The sequence below is a fragment of the Thermobia domestica genome, chromosome 13, assembly GCF_964235325.1.
Source record: "Thermobia domestica chromosome 13, izTheDome1.hap1.1, whole genome shotgun sequence".
NCBI classification, from domain to species: Eukaryota; Metazoa; Arthropoda; class Insecta; order Zygentoma; family Lepismatidae; genus Thermobia; species Thermobia domestica.
The window spans coordinates 139,912,995-139,936,894 of record NC_137466.1 but is presented as its reverse complement, the minus strand read 5'-3'; the positions used below and the strand labels follow the sequence as shown (position 1 = coordinate 139,936,894).

Below are 23,900 nucleotides of genomic sequence, written 5' to 3'. Positions count from 1 at the left end.
GCTTCTCCATCAAAGATTGTAAGATATTTTGGAAGTTGAAACTTTTGAGTGATCTCTCTTTCTTCAATGTAAACAGCTGCACCTACATTCATATTTTCAAATTTTGAAGCATCTGTATAAATTAATGAATGTTCTTTACCATATTTATCTATATAATATTGCCAAATATTTTGGTAAATACTATTTTGTACTCCCACATTCTTAAAAGTGCCATACGGTGGGATTATCGATTTGATTTGTACCAAATTTATTGAATATTTCCATGCATAACATGGGATTGATGGTATCTTATGAATTATCTGTTCATATTTTTGTAATTTAATATATGATGTTAAAATCCATGGTTTGTTGTTCTTGTAAGGCGTATTAGTTTTTCTTAATTTCATATTAATTTTTTGTAAGTTAGCTATAAGAGATGATTTTGATTTACTGAAGCTTTTTATAATAAATTTATCTGATATCTTGGAAGTTTCTATTGAAAAAGTAGTATATTTAGATTCATTTATTATCGCCAATTTTGGGCAATATGAAGGTTGTGAGAAGATGATTTTTGCTATGTTGTATACTATTTGATCCATTTTATTATTTATTTTAGTGTTGTTATGAAGGAAAATACTCCCATATAATAGTTTTGCTTGACTAGTTTGCTTCATTATTGATAATAGTGTTATTGGGTTAATCCCCCATTTTTTTGCTGAAAGGCATCTAAATAATTGCGATTGTTTTTCTATATTTCTTATTAGCTGAGAAATATGTTGATTCCAATTTAGCTTTCTGTCTAAATACATGCCTAAGTATTTGATATAAGGTTCTGACTTTAATTTTATATTATTATATGATATTTCCTTTTGTACATTATGTCTTTTTCTAGTAAATATAATAAATTTGGTTTTACTCCAGTTCAGATCAAAACCATTGTTTTTCATCCATGAGACCAAGTATGTAATATTGAATTCTAGTGTGTTTATTCCGTTGTCTATTGAAGAACTGAGATTATATAAAATTACGTCATCAGCAAATGATATTATTTTACTATCCTTCCAATTATGTTTTATTAAATCAAGTACATATATGTTGAATAACACTGGACTTAATTTGCTGCCTTGTAATAAACCTAAAGAAGTTTCTCTAGGTTCCGAGTAAGTGTTATTTAGTTTGATGAAGACTTTTCTATTAATGAGAGAATTATGAATTATACGAATTATTTTTCCTGGAATTTTGAGGTTTGCCATTTTTTCCATTAGAATATCCAAAATTACATTGTCATACGCTCCTTTTATGTCAAATGAAATTGTTAACATTGACCTTCTGGTAATGAAGGCTTTATAGATATCTGACGTAATTAAAGCTAATGCATCATATGTAGATTGATTCTTTCTAAAGCCAGTTATATTATATGGGAAAATTTGATAATATTCTAGAAACCAATTTAATCTATTTAAAATTAAATTTTCAAAGATTTTATAGGCGCATGGAAGTAGCGATATTGGTCGAAGATTATCTGCTGTATATGAAGTCGCTTGTAATTTAGGAATAGGTATAATTAATACCTTTTTCCATTCTGATGGAATATTACCTGTATTCCATATTTTATTATAGTATTTTAGCAATAATTGTTGTCCTTTTTGTGGTAAATTTTTATAGTGTTTGTACCCAATTCCGTCAATCCCAGGAGTAGTATTCCTGTGGATGTTATTAAGCACTAATTGTAATTCTTTCATATTAAATTCTGAGTTTAAGTCTGAAGAATTATTACTAAATAGAAATTTTGTTAATCCAAAACGATTATTATTTACTGAGCATGGAGTAAGTTTTTGATGGAATAATTCTAGCCAATCTAAATCTTGTAAATGTAAAGATAATTGTTGTTTTGAATGATAATTTCGAAATTTTCTCCAGAATGTCCAGATTTTATGTGTCGAAGTACGATCAGATAGGGAATCACAAAAAGATTGCCAACAATATCTTTTATTTTGATTTATAGTTTTCCTTAGTTGAGCCTTCTTTTGTTGATATTCAAGAAATGTTGTTCTATTCCTATTATTTAGGAAGTTCTTATAAGCTAGATGACTAGCATTGGCATATTTCTGGCATATTTGGTTCCACCATATGGGTTTTTTCTTATTATGTACTTTGTGTATACCTGTATTCTCTTTATTTTTATTTATTTGTTTATTTAATTCCGTTGCTGTACTCTTTATAATTTTAAAGATATCCTGAGGTGATGATAAATTTGATATTTTTCTTTCTATTAATTCTTGATATTCATTCAAATTGATATTTGTTTGTACATGTTGTAATTTGGAATTAAAGTTTTTAGTTATTTGTTGTGAAGATAAATCCAAATTTTTGATGTAATGTGTTTTAAATATGATCGGTAAATGATCACTGTTGCAAGGATGATGATAAGTACACCAATCTGTTTCAATATAATAAGAATATTTAGTTAGTGTTAAATCCGGTGCACTATAAGAATTTATGCTGATTCTAGTAGGAGAGCCATCATTGAGATAGATGTAGTTCGAATTAGTTAAAGCTTTTAGCAAATCATTGCCAGATTTATCATTTTTGTTAGCTCCCCATAATTTTGAGTTGGCATTGTAATCTCCTATGATATAATCTATATTATGATTCGAGTTTAATAATTCATCCCAAAATTTTTGATTTGTTTGAATTTTTGGAGGAATATATAAATTAAGCAGTTTAATATTCTGAACTGTTATTCCTAGAGTTTGAATGTGAGGATGAACATGACTGAAATCTATCAAAAAAGATTGATACTTAATATTTCTTTTAATGCAAATAGAAATTCCTCCGTAACCATCGTGTCTTATTTGATTGATGCAATCATATTCTTTCAATTTTAAAGGTATCCTAAAATTTAACCATGTCTCCTGAAGGAATATTATATCCGGTGAGAATGTATTTATTAAAAATTGCAAATAATATAATTTTCCATATATACTCTGAATATTCCATTGAAGTATGGTGAAACGTTTATATGCGATTTTACCCATAGAAGAATCTATTGAAGGCATGATTGAATATTTGATAAAATTGTTTCTAGTTGAGGATTTGGGCTATTATCCAGAGCATTTGTGAAAAAAGGCATTAAGCATTTTTTTATTGCTTCCATAATCTTGATGTTGTTTGGATTGAATCGTTCCTGTGAACGTTGATCCAACTTAGTATTTTGTGATGTAAACTGCTTATTTTGATTCGATTGTAACTGATTTATTGAATGACTTGACCTAGGGATCAACCTCTCATTTGTTTCTGATTGGTAGGAGTCTTTCTCCATGGATATTTGTTTTTGCTTTTGAGTATATCCTATAGATTTTCGTTTGAAATGACTGTCTTCTTTTATAATATTTGAATTCTGAAATGATTCTGCCAAATCAAGCTTTGGATATGAATATACGTTTTTACTGTTACTTGATTGAAAAGATGAACTTTTCTGAGAGTTTTTACGCGAGTTGGAGTCTGAAAGAAATAATCTTGAAAATGAATTGGCATCTGATCTATTGAATGTATTGTCAATCTGACTACGTCTTCTTTTTTCCGGAGGAATATCCGAACTCTCTAAATGAGGAGTAACTAGTGGGGGCATATTCTCAAATAATACCGCTGAGGCATAGGTTTTAGTAGGTGATATGAAATTATTATTAGATTGAATTTGGCTACCTCTAGTTGAATTTCTGCCTATTAGTTGTGTCGTGATAGGATCATTAATGCTTTTCTTGCCTAACATTAAGTTGGCCTCATTAAAAGATAATTTCTCTCTAGCCATTAATTCCATTATTTTCTGTTGACGAATGCGTTCTGGACATTGAGGGTTATTAGCTGCATGTTCATTACCACAATTGACACAGTGCAAGGGATTATTGCATATTTCTGGTGAATGAGTACCTCCACATTTAATGCAGGTGGACTTTTTTAGACGGCAACTAGTCCGTCTATGCCCAAATTTATTACATCCATTTACACATTGACGTATTGTCGGTATGTAGGTATAAACTGTTCTTTTGATGTAGTATAGTTTAATTTCAGCAGGAAGTGTTTGTGAATCAAATGTAAGAATTATTGTTGATGTCGGTTGTAATTCTGATTGGTCTGTTTTTCTATATATTCTGCGTGCAGAAGTTACTGATACATCACATTTGATGTCATTTAGCAGATCTCCAATTTCTATTTCTGGATCTACTCCCTTTATAACTCCTGTAGAGTAAATAACATGGTATGGTATGTAAGCGTCCCAATCATTTTGTTTGAGTATTTCATGTTCTAAAAAATTATTAGCTTCTTCTCCTGATCTAAATTGTACTTTAAGAAGGTTTCTACCTATATTATCTAATTTCTCAATACCTGGTATTTCTGCTAGGAATAATTTTCTACTAATACTCATAATATGTTTTTTACCAATGTCATCTTTCGTTGATTTTAAAAAGACATAATACGGTGCTAAATGATGCGACTTATATTTTACCTTTTCTAATTGGTAGGTATTATTGTTCGTGATGTAAACACTTTTACGGTTAATATTCATCGAAGTCGATGCTATATTTGTATTGTTTACACTTGGATTAACTATATTATTATCTATGTTGGTTTCCGTACTTGCTGAAATATTATTTTCTATTTCCATGATTTCTGAGGGATAAGTTCTCTCTTTACTGTCTTCGTTTGGTTCATCCATTTTCTTTAACTGTATAGATTGATACCGTATCTATACATTTCCATTATGTAACTTGTAAACATAAACTTATACACTAACACAAATATTATTAACACTAAAACAATATACAAACAACGAACAAAGTGAAATTCTTGTAATGCACAGAAACAGAATGGAAGAAGAGTTAAAATTAAATATGGAATAGTCTCACCCGCTCTTCCAGAAAGTTCCAGTTTTCTCGAAACGAGCAAACCTATTTAATTTTATGGTTCTAATTATCAGTTCTTGAGCTTTATTTTGCTGTATCACACCAAGATACAATTATAAAGTTTGTTATTATTGTATCAACAACACTAAATATATAATCTTCAAGGCATGTACATTTTTTCCACACGGATTAATTCCATTTTAATAAGCACATCCCCAGCAAACTCGTTGTTCCCGAATCTACCTACGAAGGTCCATTGTCGTGATGTCGTCTGCTAACACGGAATCAACATCAGTGATGCCAATTCCTTCAGAGCCGTTTTCGCTTCACAAGCTTCAGAATTTCCCTTTTCCGGACAAAATTCCCCTTCATCCAAACCGTTTAAGTACTGTATTTAATAAACGTATTTTTAATCGTTTTCGCTCCCACCCCAATCTTATAACCACATACAAGCAGATACCTGACAGCCTTCCTTTGAGCTTACGCAGAATTTGAACTTGATTTGTTGTTAGTTAGTGTTAGTTAGTTAGTAAGTAAGTGTTAGGATAGGGGAAGAACTGACGGAAGAGAGTGCAATTGGAAGGGGAGTTCGACAAGGATGCTGCCTCTCGCCAACACTGTTTAATGTCTATCTAGAAGAAATAGTGAAAAAGAGCCTACATGATGATGATGGCATTTCGGTAGGAGGTAGAATGATTAGATGCATAAGATTTGCAGACGATATGGCCCTTGTTGCAGAATCTGAAAAGAAAATCAATAAAATGTTAGAAAAAATGAGAAGGGGCTTTAAAGAATATGGGATGAAAATAAATGTTAGAAAGACAAAAGCCATGGTGATTGGAACGAAGGGGTCTGTGTCAAATATAAAAGTAGGAGGGGAGAAAATAGAACAAGTGAATAGTTTTCGATACCTGGGTAGTGTTCTTAGTAATAACATGAAATGCGAACGTGAAATAAAAGCAAGGATAGGAATGGCGAAAGAAGCCTTTAAAAGAAAGAAAAGTCTGTTTTGTGGGACCTTGAACAAAGAGTTGAGAAAAAGACTCATAAAATGCTTCGTGTGGAGTGTTGTGCTATATGGGGCGGAAACGTGGACATTGCGTAAGGGTGACGAAAATCGACTGGAAGCCTTCGAAATGTGGGTGTGGAGAAGAATGGAAAGAATTAGTTGGGTAGAGCGGAAAACGAATGAGAGAGTGTTAGAAATGGTGGGTGAGAAAAGAACACTTTTAGATATTATTAGGAAGAGGAAGAGAAACTGGTTGGGACATTGCCTAAGAAGAAATTGTATCATGAGGGACGTCCTAGAGGGTATGGTGGCGGGAAAGAGAGGGAGGGGGCGAAAGAGACTACAATTAATGGATGATATTAAAACAGAAAGATCATACGCGAAGACGAAAAGGTTAGCGGAGGATCGTGGAGCATGGAAGCTTCTCAGCTGCGGCAAGTGACCTGCCAATAAAGGCAGAATACCTATGATGATGATGTTGTTTAGGTATCTAAGGCGTCACGATAGAAGAGGGGAAAGGATATGGAAAGGTGTAGGCCAGGACCATTTGTTAAAGGTGCAATCTCTGCATTTGCCTGGTGTGACTGAGGAAAAACCCTATAAATATCTCGATCAGGACGGACAACCTAAATAAATCATAAAAAATATACAAAAATATTATGTAAATTTAATTTTTATCCTAGATATCATGATAGATTTTAATATTAATGTAACCTAAGGTACAAAGAAAATATTCAGTATATATTTAGTATGTACTTACTTAAGAACAGCACTCCCATATTTACTGAAACGAATACGAACAGTTACAAAGAAAACTAGCTGCTACTGTCTTTGGCTGTACACGAAGAATGTTCGTAAGCACAATACAAACCTAATCAAAGTTTAGAGATGCGGAATTCTTAAGAATTTATAAGTCTCTGCGCACAGTCGCCAGAAAATTTGTAAACTTACACAAACGCACATACCTAATGACCCAGTATTCGTCCATATATACATATTTACATTCACGACACGCGGATTTTCTTCTCTTACATTGATTAATCCTCTTCACAATCAATTTTCTGGTTGGAAAAAACATCTTCTGATTGGAAAAACCAAACTGTTATAATAGTTGGAGTGATAATTTAATTGAGAAATATTTCATCTAAAGCTTAAAATATAAAAAACAATAATCTTGCCTGCTGTTCTTTATGGTTGCGAAACATGGTAGCTTACTCTGAGGGAAGAACATAGACTGAAAGTATTTGAGAACAAGATCCTGAGAAGAATATTCGGACCCAAGAAGAACGGGAATGGGGAATGGCGGAAACTTCGTAACGAGGAACTACATAATTTATACTGTTTACCCAATATTGTTAGGGTCGTCAAGTCTAGGAGGCTTAGGTGGGCAGGTCATGTAGCTAGAATGGAAGAAAGTAGAAACGCTTTCAAAGTCTTGACTGGAAGACCCATCGAAAAACGACCATTAGGAAGACCTAGGCGCAGATGGGAGGACAATATTAAGATGGATCTCGCAGAGATTGAAATACAAAGTAGAAACTGGATCCAATTAGCTAAGGATAGAAGTTAGTGGAGAGCTTTTGTGAGCACGGCATTGATCCTCCGGGTTCCATGGCCGTAGAATTAGTTAGTTAGTTGGTTAATATTTCATCTTATTGCACTGCATTTAATTCAACAATGGGAAGATCAATTTTGATAAAAATTTTAAATAAGCATTGTTGTAATGTTTCGAATTTAACTGAATATGTTGATCGATGTGTAATGTTGGTAAATATTAACGAATGCAAAACAAGATAACTTGTGAGAATTTATGTGAAATATGTGCAACGGATTATGTTTGGAACAAATAGGATGTTGAATTTATACTGAATTTTAATTAGATTAATCAGATACGTAAATACATTCAATCTAAAAATGATTGAAGAGAGGTTCAAATTTCCCTGCAATATTGAGAGATTACAAGCAATTTCCCTTTTTCCCTTTTCTCCAAAATTTACTCAAAATTTCCCTGCGCCAAGGGAAATATTCCTTCAATTGGCATCACTGATCAACATTCAACTGCGGATATTTCTAAATTCATTTGAGCTTTGTACCACTAGTTTCGCACCTGTATTCACAGTCACTTAATTTGAGCAAAACATGCTTATTTATGGATTTCACTGACAAGTGAGGAATTGAGCTTTTCCATATCTGTTTGTGTCAACGCAAAGCAAAAGTTTCGTTGTAGTTAATGAACTAGATATCAAAAGTTGATATTGGACGATATGAGTGACGCAAATTTTGCATTTTGGAATCATCTGTTCTCCGCATTCTTTTTTCGCATATTCGCCCCCTAAAGTTCTTAACGCATATGTAGCACTGCATTGCAGTTCGCATTTTACGTGAAGACCAGGGATTCCGCCACTAAACTTCCTGTAAGGCCGCGCCTCCATTGCATCCGAATGCGACTGCGAACGCGAATGCAAATGCGAACTGCGAATTCATGTGCCTCTACTACATCCGAAGTTTTGTGAATCCGAACCAAGTTGCAATATCTCTTTCAAACCTTCAATGTGAAATATTTTTGCTTGAAAATTCATATCTTAAAGTTTTCAAGGCAATAATAATAATAATAATAATAATAATAATAATAATAATAATAATAATAATAATAATAATAATAATAATAATAATAATAATAATAATAATAATAAAAATGATAATACCTATTAATTTCTTTTGTGTGCAAATTAGAGTGAATGTCGCTCCTGTTATTATTATGCTTATCCGATAACCGCTTTTTTCACTTTAAAATAAATAAACTAAATAAAATTAGAGATTGCAAAATCAACCAACTTTCTATTAAGAAAATTTTCTCTATGAGTAACCTGTTTTTGCTATTTCAAACATATTAGTCAATAATTGCATGTATTCGTAAAATCATTATTTGGGGGACAAAGAGGAAATATAAATTGAATAAAAAGTTGCGGTTCATGTATTAATTAAATCTTCATATTTTAAAGAGAAAACAAAGAAAATTATACATATCTTCCACTCCAAGTTCTTTACTTACATCTGCCATTAATTTGTTCACGACGTGTCGTTTGTGGTAATCTGGATGAGCTTGGATCCACAATGGAACTTTATCAAAAACACAATTTATTAAAACATCAACATCTATTTCCATTTTTATTTTCATTTTTATTTCCGCACCTCGCAACGTCGTCTACTTTCACGCAAAACGAACTTTCTTCTCTCCCGTAGCGTTCAATTTCTCTGCAGACGACTCTCCATTCGCACGAATTCGGACGAAAAATCCCAGCACGTTGGGATCGTTCGCATTCGCATCTTTTCGTCGGTTTTCGCAATTCGCAAGTCGAAACTAGTCGAGGCACTCCAATTTATTTACAAGTGCTGGGAAATTCGCATTCGCATTCGCAATCGCATTCGGATGCAATGGAGGTGCGACCTAATACCCCTCCAAACTTCTGCTTTCATCCTAGTCTGAACAGGGAATTTTTCACATATTTCATGTTTTGTGTGAAGAAATCCAATTTGAATATAGAACTCTCAAACGATTGCAAGAAAAAAAAAACTGCACGCTTTCTTCAACGGATTTCTTAGGCCGCGCCTCCATTGCATCCGAATGCGACTGCGAACGCGAATGCAAATGCGAACTGCGAATTCATGTGCCTCTACTACATCCGAAGTTTTGTGAATGCGAATCAAGTTGTAATATCTCTTTCAAACCTTCAATGTGAAATATTTTTGCTTGAAAATTCATATCTTAAAGTTTTCAGAACAACAACAACAACAACAATAATAATAATAATAATAATAATAATAATAATAATAATAATAATAATAATAATAATAATAATAATAATAATAATAATAATAATAATAATAATAATAATTTCCTTTATGTGCAAAATAGAGTGAATGTCGCAAGTGCCGCTCCTGTTATTATTATGCTTCTGTGGTAACCGCTATGTTCACTTTAAAATAAATAAACTAAATAAAATTTGAGATTGCAAAATCAACCAACTTTCTAAGAAAATTTTCTCCGTGAGTAAAAAAACCGTTTTTGCTATTTCAAACATATTAGTCAATAATTATATGTATTCGTAAAATCATTATTTGAGGAACAAAGAGGAAATATAAATTGAATAAAAAGTTGCGGTTCGTGTATTAATTAGATCTTCATATTTTAAAGAGAAAACAAATAAAATTATAAATATCTTCCACTCCAAGTTCTTTACTTACATCTGCCCATAATTTGTTCACGACGTATCGTTTGTGGTAATCTGGATGACCTTGGATCCACAATGGAACTTTATAAAAAACACAATTTATTAAAACATCAACATATATTTCCATTATTATTTTCATTTTTATCTCCGCACCTCGCACCATCTACTACTTCACGCAAAAAGAACTTTCTTCTCTCACGTAGCGCTCAATTTCTCTGCAGACGACGCTCCATTCGCATCAATTCGGACGAACAATCCCAGCATGTTGGGATCGTTCGCATTCGCATCTTTTCGTCGGTTTTCGCAATTCGCAGGTCGGAACTAGTCGAGGCACTCCAATTCATTTACAAGTGCTGGGAAATTCGCATTCGCATTCGCAATCGCATTCGGATGCAATGAAGGCGCGGCCTTATCGAAACTTTCCTGTGCAGAAAATAAATACATTGGCGATATTCAGAGAGAATTCGTTAATGGAGGGTTAGTCTCAGACTAGTTGGTAAACACACTAACTCTTTACTAAGTCTACTTTGAATACAACTAATAAATTGTTTTGGGTATGATAAACTAATATTACCTCAATGCATCGGGTGAGAAAATAAATGCGGCAACTACGGAAAAGAAGATATGCGCATGCGTACTCTGTAAACATGAAAATACCTGAAATCCGAAATCCGAAATGTGTCGCACAAGCTAAACCGTGGCTAAAAGGGTACCCTCTGCTCTAGATTAGTCACATGTGATTAACTTCGTTAAGTACTACGTCCTAATCAGAGACTCTAATATATTTTTGATGACCATCCGTTAGTCAAACCCGTAGTATGTCATTAATCAGACTTCAAAACGACTCTGCATAAGGCGAATTGGGTCTTATCGCATTCGCAGAGACGTTCTGACGAGTGATTAGTGCTGCAGTCGTCAAGCCTTTAGGATGACACTAAAGATATACCACATTGATTTGATCCTTAGTCTTCCGTTGCAAGCGCTGATATCGGTTGAAGGAATTCCACTCGCTTTCTCTCGCTTAGCAACAGCTGAACCGTTATTGGCTCAACGCGTGGGCGTGTGATGGTGTGAGCTTCAGTTCGCATTTTTGCCACGGCTCAAGACATTTTGGCAGCACAATAGTCTTACGTCAAAACGACTCTGCATAGGGCGGATTATGTTTACTAATTTCTCAGCTCTGGCATCAAAACTGCTTCTTTCAAACGGTACCTCTTCAGTGGAGAGATAATTTTAGACAATGAATAGAATTTTATCTTTGGTATAGTGCCGGCTCACTCCAGAACGCGTTAATGATTTGATAGTGACCTTGGAGAGACCTTGTTTACCTGATGTTCCAAGTAAAAATAAAATGTTGAGGCTGATTTCGACTTTTTTTTTTTTAAAGTAGTGCATACGACAATTGAGAAGTCATATACCAGTGGCATCGGTTCATTTGCTCCAAGGGTGAATCAAAATAAATGAATTTGCATTTCAAAGAAAATTAACCCTTTTAAATTATGGCTTTTTCTTAGGTATTTTGTAGACTTTCACTCAATCATCTATTGCGTCAAGACTATTTATCGTAGGAGCATGGATCATACTCCGTTTTGTTTCTAGTAAAGCAGTGTTTCCAACTACGTCCGTAAAATTTCCCTAAAGTGTACCAACTGCGGAAAATTCCCGCTCAAGGTGGGAAAAGGGATTTTCTTTTTTAAAAATCCCTTTTTTTATTGCGAATATCTCCCCTTTGGTATAGGATACGATCATGCGAATGCTACTTAAAAACTTTGCTTTATGGTGAAGAGAATGAGATACAAAGAGTGGCCCTGGGATGAATAGTTTTGATGCTACAGCCGATTTACATATTTTCCCTTGATAATACCTTTTTAGTGAATTTCTATACTATCATCATCATCATCAAGATTGTTCATTGTAGGAACATGAATTGTACCTCGTTTTCTTTGCCATGAACCAGTCTTTCAAACGGTACCACTCACATGTCTCTAGCATGTACCATAGTGGAACAAATTCGCGAATCGGGGAAAAAGGGATTTTTGACAAAATTTCCCTTTTTTCGAATTTTCTCCACTATGGTACATGCTAGTGGCATGCGAGTGGTTCCGTTTGAAAGAATGGTTCTTTCCAAAGAAAACGAGGTACGTACCATGACTTTAGAATAAATAGTAAGAATACTGTAGACACTTTACTAAAGTAATTGACTAAAAATGTGTAAAAAATGAAAAAATAAAGAAAACAAGATTTTTTGACAAACGTATGCTGACTAACAATATGACTCATACCTCATTTTCTTCAGCGTAAGGCAGCCTTTCAAATGGTACCACTCAAATTTCACTATCGTGTACCTGTGAAGAGAAAAATGGGAAAAGGGAAATTTTTCCTTTAAAAAATCTCCTTTTTTCCATTTTGGACAAGATTTTCCCGCTTCTGGTACACGATAGGGATTTTGAGTGGCACATTTCGAAAGCCTGTCTCATAACGAAACCAACGAGGTACAAACCATGATTCTAGGGTAAATAGTAATGTGTCAGTGATTTTTTTTAAAAAAAACTTCTCAAATAGACCGATACCTTTTTTTTAAACCCATCGTCCATGTTTGTGACGCCACAGCCCCCAGACAGAGCACGCGAGGCGGCAAAATGCCCATAAAATATGTTGTATGATGCTTTCCTATTTGAATGAATGCAAAAATCCGGTTTAAAAAGCTTTACTAGAGACTTATAAAACAAATTCCGAAGGTCGACGCCATGGCACAGGGGTTGTGCCATCATAATTTAAAAGGGTTAAGGAACTTGGAACAGTAATTTTTAATTTTTTTTAAGACCGCACCGCGGTTCACTAGCATGCTTGTAAATATATTTCCAATATTTGTTCTTTGATTAGGAACAAAATAAGCATTTAACTTGACTATTAATACCCAAATGAGGCATGTATAGGTTATAAAGTGGTGTTACAATATGTTAAAATATGAAGAAGCCTAATGACGGTTCAGAGGAGGGTTTGTCAAACTATTGTAATGTCCAACGTGATATAGTGCATAAACAATTCCCCACGCCAGTGTTTACAAACACCACCACGTGGTTTGGCGCAGAAGATTTCACACCAGATGGATCTACAATCACTTGCAGACGACGGCTTATAGCCCCTCCCACGGAGCAGAAGACGACATCGGAGCAGCAGTGCCACTGCCACCCAAGGAACCCTATAAATTGGATGGACCACAATTCTGTACCAGTTTTCTCGTGACCCTCCTATTGTTTGCTTCGGAACATTAGGAGTAACCTAACCCAGGGCCTCTAGTCTGCTTCGGGACTAAGCCTATCCTTTCTGGGCTCTGTAGAGATTCTGTCTGCGACCTCATGGTCACAGACTACCTGTAACTTACCTTGTAAAATTAAAGAGATTGCTTCTATAGTATTTTGTAAAAATACTTTTATAGTGAGAATTTTTATAATAAAAGTTGGTAGTGGGAGTCGATTCCGGACACTCTTTTTTATTAACGCTCTACCTATACCTATATGGGACAAAGTTTTACACTATGCATAATCATCAAGACTATTAATACATTCGTGAATATGAGCTCCTTCGTGGGTAAGCGGTTAGCGTACTCAACTTTGGCGTGGGAGACCCGGATTCGATTCTCGGCGGGAGCTCATGTGGTTCGGATTTCAGGTTAATCAATAGGTCCCGTATCATATAGCCTCACTACTGAAAGGAACGTTAAACTCAAAATCAACTCAACACAACTCATTCGTGGATATATGTCACATTGGTAAGTACAAAATTTCAATTGGCTATAAATTTTAAAGAATTAATTTACCCCTACAATAGTGCGATAAATGTGCAATATCTGCAATTAGCAATAAATGTTCTATTATATCATGTTGTTTTAGCACTTCAGATATCAGATTGTTCATCTAACCAAACTTAACCACTGACTGACCTCAGTCGTGAAAAATGCAGATTTTTCATTTTAGGCAGGGCAAATAGAAATCTAAGAATGAGAAGAGAAGTGGTAAATTTAGGAAACATCCGACGTTTATTTTCCCATGCATAAATTAATCACGAAAACTACGACGGATTTTAGTTCAATATAAGTTTAGTGAATTAGATCGTTAACATTATAACCAGTGGCGTATTTAGGGGGGTGGCTTCCGGGCTTAAGCCCCCCCCGAAATCTTACTTAGTATAGTAAAGTAAATGAAATATCTTGCAGAATTTTCACATTTCCAGGCAAAGCCCCCCCTGAAAGTTAGCAAAGCCCCTCCCGAAACAAAATCGTAAATACGCCACTGATTATAACTTACCTTGATTGTAATGGGTATTCACGCAAAATAATAATAATAATAATAATAATAATAATAATAATAATAATAATAATAATAATAATAATAATAATAATAATAATAATAATAATAAAATCAAGAAACGAAAAGGCCAATTCAACATTTTCTACTTTGTTGAAGTTAGGGTTGCAATGGAAAGGTGTCATTTTTCTTGTTATTGCAGACTTTAAAGGTAATACGAGAAAAGTAAAAATAATAATAAGTTAGCTATAAGTTTATTGAAAGTCAAGCACTTACACACCCTTAAATTTTTAACACCCCTTCGATTTTGAAATCCTGGCGGAAACCCTGGTGAAGACTGATACAGAATGAGATCCTACCTATCAGTTCCAACCTAGTTGTCAGTACTAATAATAACATTATCCTATTTATAAAACAAAAAATATCTCTCTATAAGTAACACTAATATGTATAGCTCAAAACAATTTAGGATCGCAGTTTGCACCAACATCTAAGCGAGAATGTTTAGATTTTCTCAATTCTTATTGTAAACGCTGAAAATTATTCCGAAGTTGGTTATCCGCCTAGTTTTTGACTAAAAGCATAATAATTGGTTCCTGTCTGTACCAAAGTTTAATATTTAATTCACATAGCATTGCCGAGCGAGCGTTATCGAGTGAAGGTAGGTTAGAGTCGACCTGTATATGTTGTTTTCTGTCTTTATTACAGCTAAGTGGGAAGGTGGACCTGTGTTCTAGAACCTTGTTGGTTATATTATTTAACGTTACATAGAAAAGTATAACTTTCTGCACGTTTCTTTACTGTTATTTGCTTAGCACATTTTCTAAAATTTATTTTTAGATTTATTAAACCATGACTTTTACTTACTTTTAATCGATTTTTCTGATTATCACCTTATTGTTTCACAAACTGTAATAATGTTATTTCATATCTAGGTAGGGTCGCCAGACGTCCGGCTTTAAGCCAGACCATCCGGCTTTTGGACATAAAATTTGATGTTCGGCTTTATACCCAAGCCGGACGCGCCTTTGTCCTCCTTTTCGAGTTTGGAGACTAATTAATAAAACAGGTCAACAAAGTTTCAAGATGCATAAAATATCATCAGATATGATAAGATAGGATAAGTTATTAGTACCATTAAAAGTAGTTCTAGGTAGCACTATTACATCCGCCCTGGTTATGCCATACCTCTCCAATTCTTTCAATATATCTCAGACACTTTTCGCACCTACATCATCATGACAGACATAAACTTTCATAGTCGAATGGCCCGCCAAAAGGTACAATTTCTAGATTTAATTCCAACCGAAACATCCGGCACATTCCTTAACCTGACTCATTCTACCCGACCGATCTCGGATACCACTCCAGACGTTGTCATCACTTCTGCCAGTATATCTGCACGTTGTCACTTACCTCCTGACACTCGTACCACGTTGCGCTTCGATAAAGCTGATTAGCCAGGATATCGAAATTACCTCAGTAGCACTTTTGCCAACTCAAATCTACCAGAAACAGAGGAAGATCTTTATAATTCTTTGGATAGACTAACTACACTACTCCATGACGCAACCAGCCCTTTTATACCTACTAGTACATCCCATAGTTACCACTCAACGCTCCCACTCCATTATTTACCACTTACCAGACGTTCACCAACACTCTACAGAGATTACAAACGTACAGAAAATCCGAAGTCATTGCACTTACATCGTCAATTTCAACGCATAGTTCACAATTATGTTAAAGCATATAAACTCCGTCAATGGATAAAAGCTTGCAATAATTTGGCAGACACTGCACACTGATCCAGATACTGGCACCGTTTCCGCATGCTTACTGGTCGCAAGATCCACATTACCTATCCACTCATAGAAAATGAAAATCATCTTCAGATATATAAAGAAAAAGCAGACGCCTTTGCAACCTATCTACAATCTATCTTCACGCTATCTGAAGCTGCCATTCCTCGCAGGCATCCCACACATACCTTTAACATAAATTCACCAGAATTTCAACCCAGCACGTTTCATGTTTTACCTGACCATCCTCTTGCTAGGCATATCACTGTAACGGATATCAACTCCGTCACAGCTCACAAACACAACACTGCCCCTGGTCTACTGTAGACTCAATCACTTATCGTTATGTCAAAGAAGCGCCTGTCGTCTTACTACACTTTTAGATCCTATCTTTACGTTTATTTTCCGCACAGGTTAACAGGTTATCTTCCCCCTCAGTAGAAAACTTCCAAAACACTCATGTTTGCTAAGCCACGCAAACCACTGAATACCGTATCATCTTACAGGCCCATACAATTAACTCCGATTTTCGGCAAAATATTGGAACGCATTCTTGTCAACAGACTTCACACTCATTTAACAGCGACAAATTTGCTACCTTTACATCAAGCTGGTTTCCAATATAGTATTAACGACCAGGATATAGTATTAACGATCAGTTACTTCGCCTCACCAACATGATCACTAATCATTCCATATCTTCCAAGCCTGCCTGCTTAGTTTTCTTCGATCTCGAAAAGGCATTTGATAAAGTATGGCACATGGGACTTCAAGCTTCTGTCTTTCCGTCTTCCTATCAAGTACATCCGCTTCATTTGTAATTCCCTTACAAACCGCCTGGTTTACATCTACATCAATGACAGTGTCTCTTATCCTATTTTTCTTCATAGCGGCGTTCCTCAAGGCTTTGCCTTGCCCTTACTTCTGTATCTGCTTTACGTCACTGACATGCCGTCGTTACATCAAAATATTCATACTTTTCAGTACGTATCTCTCAAATAAACACTGCGATGAATGAAGCTATCCATCGGTTTAGCGATTCATGTCGAACGTGGCGCTGAACAATAAACGCTACCAAAACTCGGGCTATTGTCTTTTTTCCACCAAAACATCGATCACAAGTTTATCCAACCCAGCTCGTCTTGCCCTGTGAGCTACTTGGGTATAACATTTGATCACCATCTTACATGGCGTCTACACCTCGCTACCGTCGTGAGCAAAGCCAAAACTAGATTAAATTTACTTAACGTCTCACAGGTACAACGTGGGGTCTGCATTCTTATACCCTCATCAACACTTACAAGGTCGTCCTCGGTCCCGTTCATACGTATGGTTTCACCTCATGGATATCAGCAAACGCAATACATTACGAAAAACTGTTAATAATGCAAGACATGTTCTCCGCCTAACCTGCCGCATTAATTACGGAGTCCAACACGTGAACTGTACGACCGCATCACATTTCCTCACTTTCTTTATCATATCGAAGCTCTTCGTATTAAATATATCACTCAACACTATGACAGCGAACACGCTCTCTTTTTTGAAACTGTTTTCAGTGACGCTCCCCACACTCAAAGCCATCACCACACGCCTACACCTCTCTCATTAATTTTTTTATTATATAAATATATAGTACGTCCAGATCATTCGGACTATAAGACCATCGGTATCCTCGGCATGTCACATATCCCCGCCCATATCTCACCTTCACATTCATGTTAGTAAACCCGCTTGTTACTAACAGGGCCTCCTCCTGTATCTCATCACGTCCAGAATCGCCCCTAGACAGAAGATTATAACCCAGCGTTTGTCTTCCGGGTTTCACCAGTTCCTTTGTGTTGTGTCGTTGTGCAGATCTTCATCCTCATTTCATTTCACTCATCTTGTAAAATAACACTGAGCCCTAACGGGGTTTGAGGCCATCTAGCGTCGAACCTCGGTTCAGCCCAAAAAAGTGCTACTCAGGCGAGAATCCGCTCTCTAGGCGCGCCAAAATTTTTATTTCCTCTCCTACCTCACTCTAAGACGCACCCTTCTCCAACGGATTCCAGGGTTTTAGAGAAAGGAAAGTCTTGAGAGTGGAGTAAAAAATTGTTGCAAGTACTAACCAAAATGCTTTGCTTTGCTCCAGATCTTTTATAAAACACATGCTGCATAGCTGAAAAGTAATCATTAAGGAGGTAATCAGAGTGTTTCAGAAATGGATTATTATCATGAGCGTTGAGCTAAACGCTCTCGTCTCTGATAAGAATACGCACTAATAATAGGGCATAATAATAATAATAATAATAATAATAATAATAATAATAATAATAATAATAATAATAATAATAATAATAATAATAATAATAATAATAATAATCTTTATTTTAGTGCCGCGAACAGCTTTTGGCAAAAATACAGCACTTGGTATCAGAGTATGCGATGGAATAATAATACTACTAAAAATAAATAATAAGAAAGGAAAAACAATAAAAAGAAGGGTACTAATACGAGGGTTGCTATATATATTTCTGGCCTAGGCAACACTAAGTGTTGCCAGGTGCAATCTGACATTTCCATTGGAAAGTTTGACATTTTGTAGCATAAATGTACTCAGAACTTTTTGACTTACGACAATTTTTTTTTCTTTTACAGGTACTTGAAGAAATCAACTTGGCAAAAAAATGGAATTAACTCGTGAACATTTTCGTGCGATCATTTTTCACAACTTTCGACGTGGATTATCACGACAAGAGTGCATCGATGAACTTAAATCTTTGTATGGCGACGAAGCACCATCCTATAGCACTGTGAAAAACTGGTACAACGAATTCAATCGTGGCCGACGCTCGCTCAAAGACGAATTCCGTGAAGGTCGTCCAAAAACAGCCGTTGTGCCAGAAAACATCGATGCCGTACGTGAACTGATAATGCAAGACCGTCATGTGACTTACCGTGAGATAGAGGCATGCCTAGGCATTTCTTCCACCAGCATACATTCGATATTGCATGAACACCTGGCCGTAAAAAAGGTTTGTTCTCGTTGGATCCCGCACAATTTGACAATCGCTCGAAAGAAAGCTCGTGTGGATTGGTGTAAAGAAATGCTGAAAAAATACGATCGCGGTGCTTCAAAAGACGTTTATAAGATCGTCACAGGTGACGAATCATGGATCTATGCGTATGAGCCCGAAACAAAACAGCAATCGACCGTGTGGGTCTTCCAAGACGAGCCAAATCCAACGAAAGTTGTTCGTGGAAGAAGCACTTCGAAGCAAATGGTCGCCTGTTTCTTCGGCATAACTGGTCATGTGGCGACTGTTCCGCTTGAGCAACGTAGGACGGTCAATTCTGAGTGGTACACCACCATTTGTTTGCCTGAAGTCTTCGGAGAAATTCGAAAAATGAACAAGAGAAGACGAATCATTGTGCACCATGACAATGCGAGCTCTCACACATCGGCTCAAACCAGCGCATTTTTGACCGGCCAAAACGTCGAAGTGATGGGTCATCCGCCGTACAGCCCTGACTTGGCACCCAATGACTTCTTTTTATTCCCACACATCAAGAAAAAAATGCGTGGTCAACGATTTTCGTCGCCAGAAAATGCTGTTGAAGCATTCAAAAACCATGTTTTGGAGGTGTCTCAATCGGAGTGGAAAAAGTGCTTCGAAAATTGGTTTGAGCGCATGCAAAAGTGTATAAATCTTGATGGAGAATATTTTGAAAAACAATAAAACCATTTTCGTTGATAAATATTCGTATTTTCATTATTAGGCCAGAAATATATATAGCAGCCCTCGTATAAAACACAATGTAGATAAAAGTCAGTTAAGCAGAAATAATTCCTTGTCAACGCAGTAAAGCTTATCAAGTTTTCCATCCATCTAAAACAACAAGAAGCTAAGAACAGCAATCATAAAATTACATTTGGCTTAATGTTTCTAAACGTCATTGATTAAAAACTATCAGTCAGATCACATAAAACTTTCACATTGTTTAATACAATAAGTCTAAAATGAGCTTAAAGAATATGTCAATCTTTTTAAGATTTCACATTTCCAATTCAGAGGAACTAAAATCATGGTATTTCTTATGCTATGGTTTGGCACTTTAAAACCTATGTTTTGTAAACAATATTCACTGATATAAATGTTATCTAGTATTTTTTGCATGCATACTCTGTCGAAATTTTTTCGTCTATTCATAAGGCTTTCTAAACCCTAATAATCAATCCAATATTCATAACTATGTGAGTAATAGCTCATTTTTATTTTAAAACATAGCAGTCGAATAAAACATTTTTGCACAGATTCAATCTTGTTTGTCAAAGTTTTAGAAATGCTGTTCCAAATTACCGAACCAAATTCTAATTTTGGTCTTACAAGTAATTTATACAGAAATACATACGTTTTATCTCTTTGAAATACAGGCCACTGTTTAAAAATAAAACCTATTATCCTTCTAGCACCTTGTATAATACAATTTATATGATTAGAAAACTTTAACTTACTGTCAAATGTAATACCTAGGTCTTTAATAATGTTTACTTTCTCAATTTGTACACCGTTGACCTCATATTTACTGACATAATATTGAGTTTTATTGGTGTATGTCATAAATTTTGTTTTCTTATCATTAATTTTTAGAAAATTATTTCTGCACCACGTGTTTACTGCATTTAAGTCTTGTTGCAGTAAATAATTATCGAACTCATTGTTGACTAATCTGAATAACTTCATATCGTCAGCATATAGGAGAATTTTAAAGTATTTTATTTTTTCTGTCAAGGCGACCCTTGTGGTATTCCGTATTTTACATAGCCTACACTAGAATGTACAGGTCCGATTTTAACTTCGTAAGTTCTGTTTGACAGATAGCTTTCAAACCAGTGAATGTACAAAGGTGACAAACCAATATTTGATAACTTGCTAATGAGATACTTATGACTGACAGAGTCAAAAGCTTATGATATATCTATGTATATTACATCGACTTGCAATTTATTTTTCAGTGCGTTATAGGTAAAGTCTGTAAAATGAATTAGATTTGTTACAATTGACTTGTCCTTATAAAAACCATGTTGAGACTCATTTAAGATATTTCTTACATTAAAATATATGTGTTTATGGACAATTATCTTCGAGAATGCATTGACAAGAGTTATTGGTCTGTAGTCTATTACCTGATTTATATGCCGGAAGAACATATACTTGCTTCCACATTGAAGGATATACACCTGTACGTAATGAAACGTTAAATATATTTGCTAAATTAGTTGAAAGTTCAGTTGCACAAGCTTTTATTACATAATAAGGAATATTATCTGGACCTGGAGTAGTGTTCGGTTTAATTAGTTTAATTGCTTCCATTACATCTAAATCAATAACGGTAGGAATTCCGATTAGAGCACTATTACTAACGATATTCTCAGGCAATACCTCTTGACCTACTTCTAAGTTAAAAGCTTCATAAAATACACCCTTAAATGTTTCAGCAATTTCGATAGTGTCTTGAATTAGCATACCATTACAATTTATTTGCTTTGGTACTTGTTTACAGTCAGACTTTTTAAAAACGTTCCAAAAATATGAACTGTTCTTATAAATACTATTTTCTAAACCTGAATAATAAGATTTTCTTGCTTCAATGTATTTCTTTTTTACAAGTTTCTTTAGGTCTGAATATCTCTGATATCATACGTCATCATTTGTTCTTTTGGCTTTTTACAAAATATTTGGTTTTCTTGTTTATTAGTGCTTTCAATTCTCGCGTCATCCATGGATCCTTATATTTTTGTTTACAACCAATTGACTTCTTAGATACATGCTCGTTAAATACAGAATAAATTAAATTATATAAATGGTCAGTGGCTTCATTGACACTGTTACTGCAATTATTTATTAAGTTAATTTCTCTAATGCCCTTGTAAATACCTAGGAAATTTGCTTGTTTGAAATTATATGTATCGTACTGAGGAACGGGACAATATTTGCCACTATCTATAATTTTCCACTCAAACATGAATGGGGGATGGAAGCGATCGACTTTAGTCAGTAGTGGAATGTCAAAATGCATAGAACTGTTATCCAAATTTGGCAGCAACAAATCTAATAGTCTTCCCGGATTACTATGGTCATATGACTTGTTTTTCTGGTTTAAATTTAAAATATTGTTTAATTCAAATATTTTTCTGCTTTTTTCTTCGAATAATAATTATCAGTTGTTATGTTACCTGAAATCCAATCTATGCCTCCTGCGTTTAAATCTCCTAATATAATTACATTAAAATCTTTCGTCAATACAAAAGAACATAGCCAATCACAGTAGTTACTAAAATCTTGAAGTAACATGTCAGGAGGGAAATAAACTAAACATAAAATCAATGGGGTACTGTCAGGAATTAAAATTTTTGCTATAATAATGTCTAAGGATTCGTCAGGGGGGATTAAGGATTTCATAAGAATATTCATTTTTTATTAAGAGTAAACACCCTCCACCTTTAGACTTATTTGTGAGGGTTAGATTTCTATCTTTTCGTATCACACTGTAGTTTCTAGAGATTTGAGAAAGATAACAGTTTTCCTTTTTATATCACGTTTCTGTTATACAATAAAAATCATAGTTCTCACAGTTTATTTCATCTGTAAATTCTTTTTCTTTTGTGTTCAAACCATTAGAATTTTGATAGTATAGTTGTAAATATCTCGTATGCATTGATTATGTATTAGTTACATGTTAGTCAATGTTTGCTCTTTTCCATTCCGATCGCTTGCCGACGTGGGTACCACTATTTCATCCTTCAAACGTCCCATGAACCTTGTAAACAATACTCCTTCAGGCCACATGTCTGAATTGCACACAGTATCAAAATGTTTTTCATGTACACTAACGTAAAAGGATGAATAACTGTCGTGTTTTGTTTTTAATTTGGCACACTTTACAACCTCAATGTTTGCACTATCTTTAATAAATGCACTAAACTCATTACACGAAACACTAGGATCAAGTCGAGTCACAAACACTGAGGATACACGAGGTGTTTTTTGTTTACCTTTAGTTTATCAGTAGTACTTCTTCCCTGCATTAGATTTGAGCTTCTTATAGGTTCGCGTGATTCATGGTTTGTTATGATTCCTGGCTGTTTTGCTGGATTAATACGCCTGGAGCGTTGGCTTACAATCTTCCATTCACTATTGTTTGTATTTTTTGCAACTCGCTCATATGGCATGTCGTTCGCTTCATTGACCTTGACATTGTTTTCATTCGAGCACCCTTGCACTAGAACATGTTCAGGTGTCGGTGGACTATTTACAACTTCTGCAAATATTTTAACTCTGTTCTCACTACTTGCTTTCACTAATTCATTTAATTTGATGTTTTCTTCCTTTACAGAAATTAATTCAGCTTTCAATGCCTCATACTTGTCACTTATTTCCTGTAATATAGATATTAAATGGTCTAGCTTTTCATTCACTACACTACAGCATGAAACACCTTTTGAGTTGTTATTTGAACAAATAGTATTTGAGGATTTGTTTTCCTCATGTTCTAAATTTCACCATCACTAGAATCACCATAATTGTCTATTTGATCAGTGTCTACGGAACTTACGTGCTTCCTCAATGTAGGAGTAACTGTCGTGTTGTCGTCTCGTTGCCTTATGCAGTTTTGACATTTAT

The 23,900-nt window shown here is 34.9% G+C and overlaps 1 protein-coding gene across 1 annotated transcript in view; it reads right to left on the bottom strand.

Annotated features, from left to right (window-relative positions):
- Window positions 1–5,088, bottom strand: part of myd (stromal cell derived factor mayday) — a 36,956-nt gene extending 31,868 nt beyond the window's left edge. Inside the window, exon 1 of the mRNA XM_081736593.1 lies at window positions 4,887–5,088. The gene's annotated coding sequence lies outside the window, so the exon portion shown is untranslated. The remainder of the gene's footprint in view (window positions 1–4,886) is intronic.
- Between the last annotated feature and the right edge of the window lie 18,812 nt (window positions 5,089–23,900).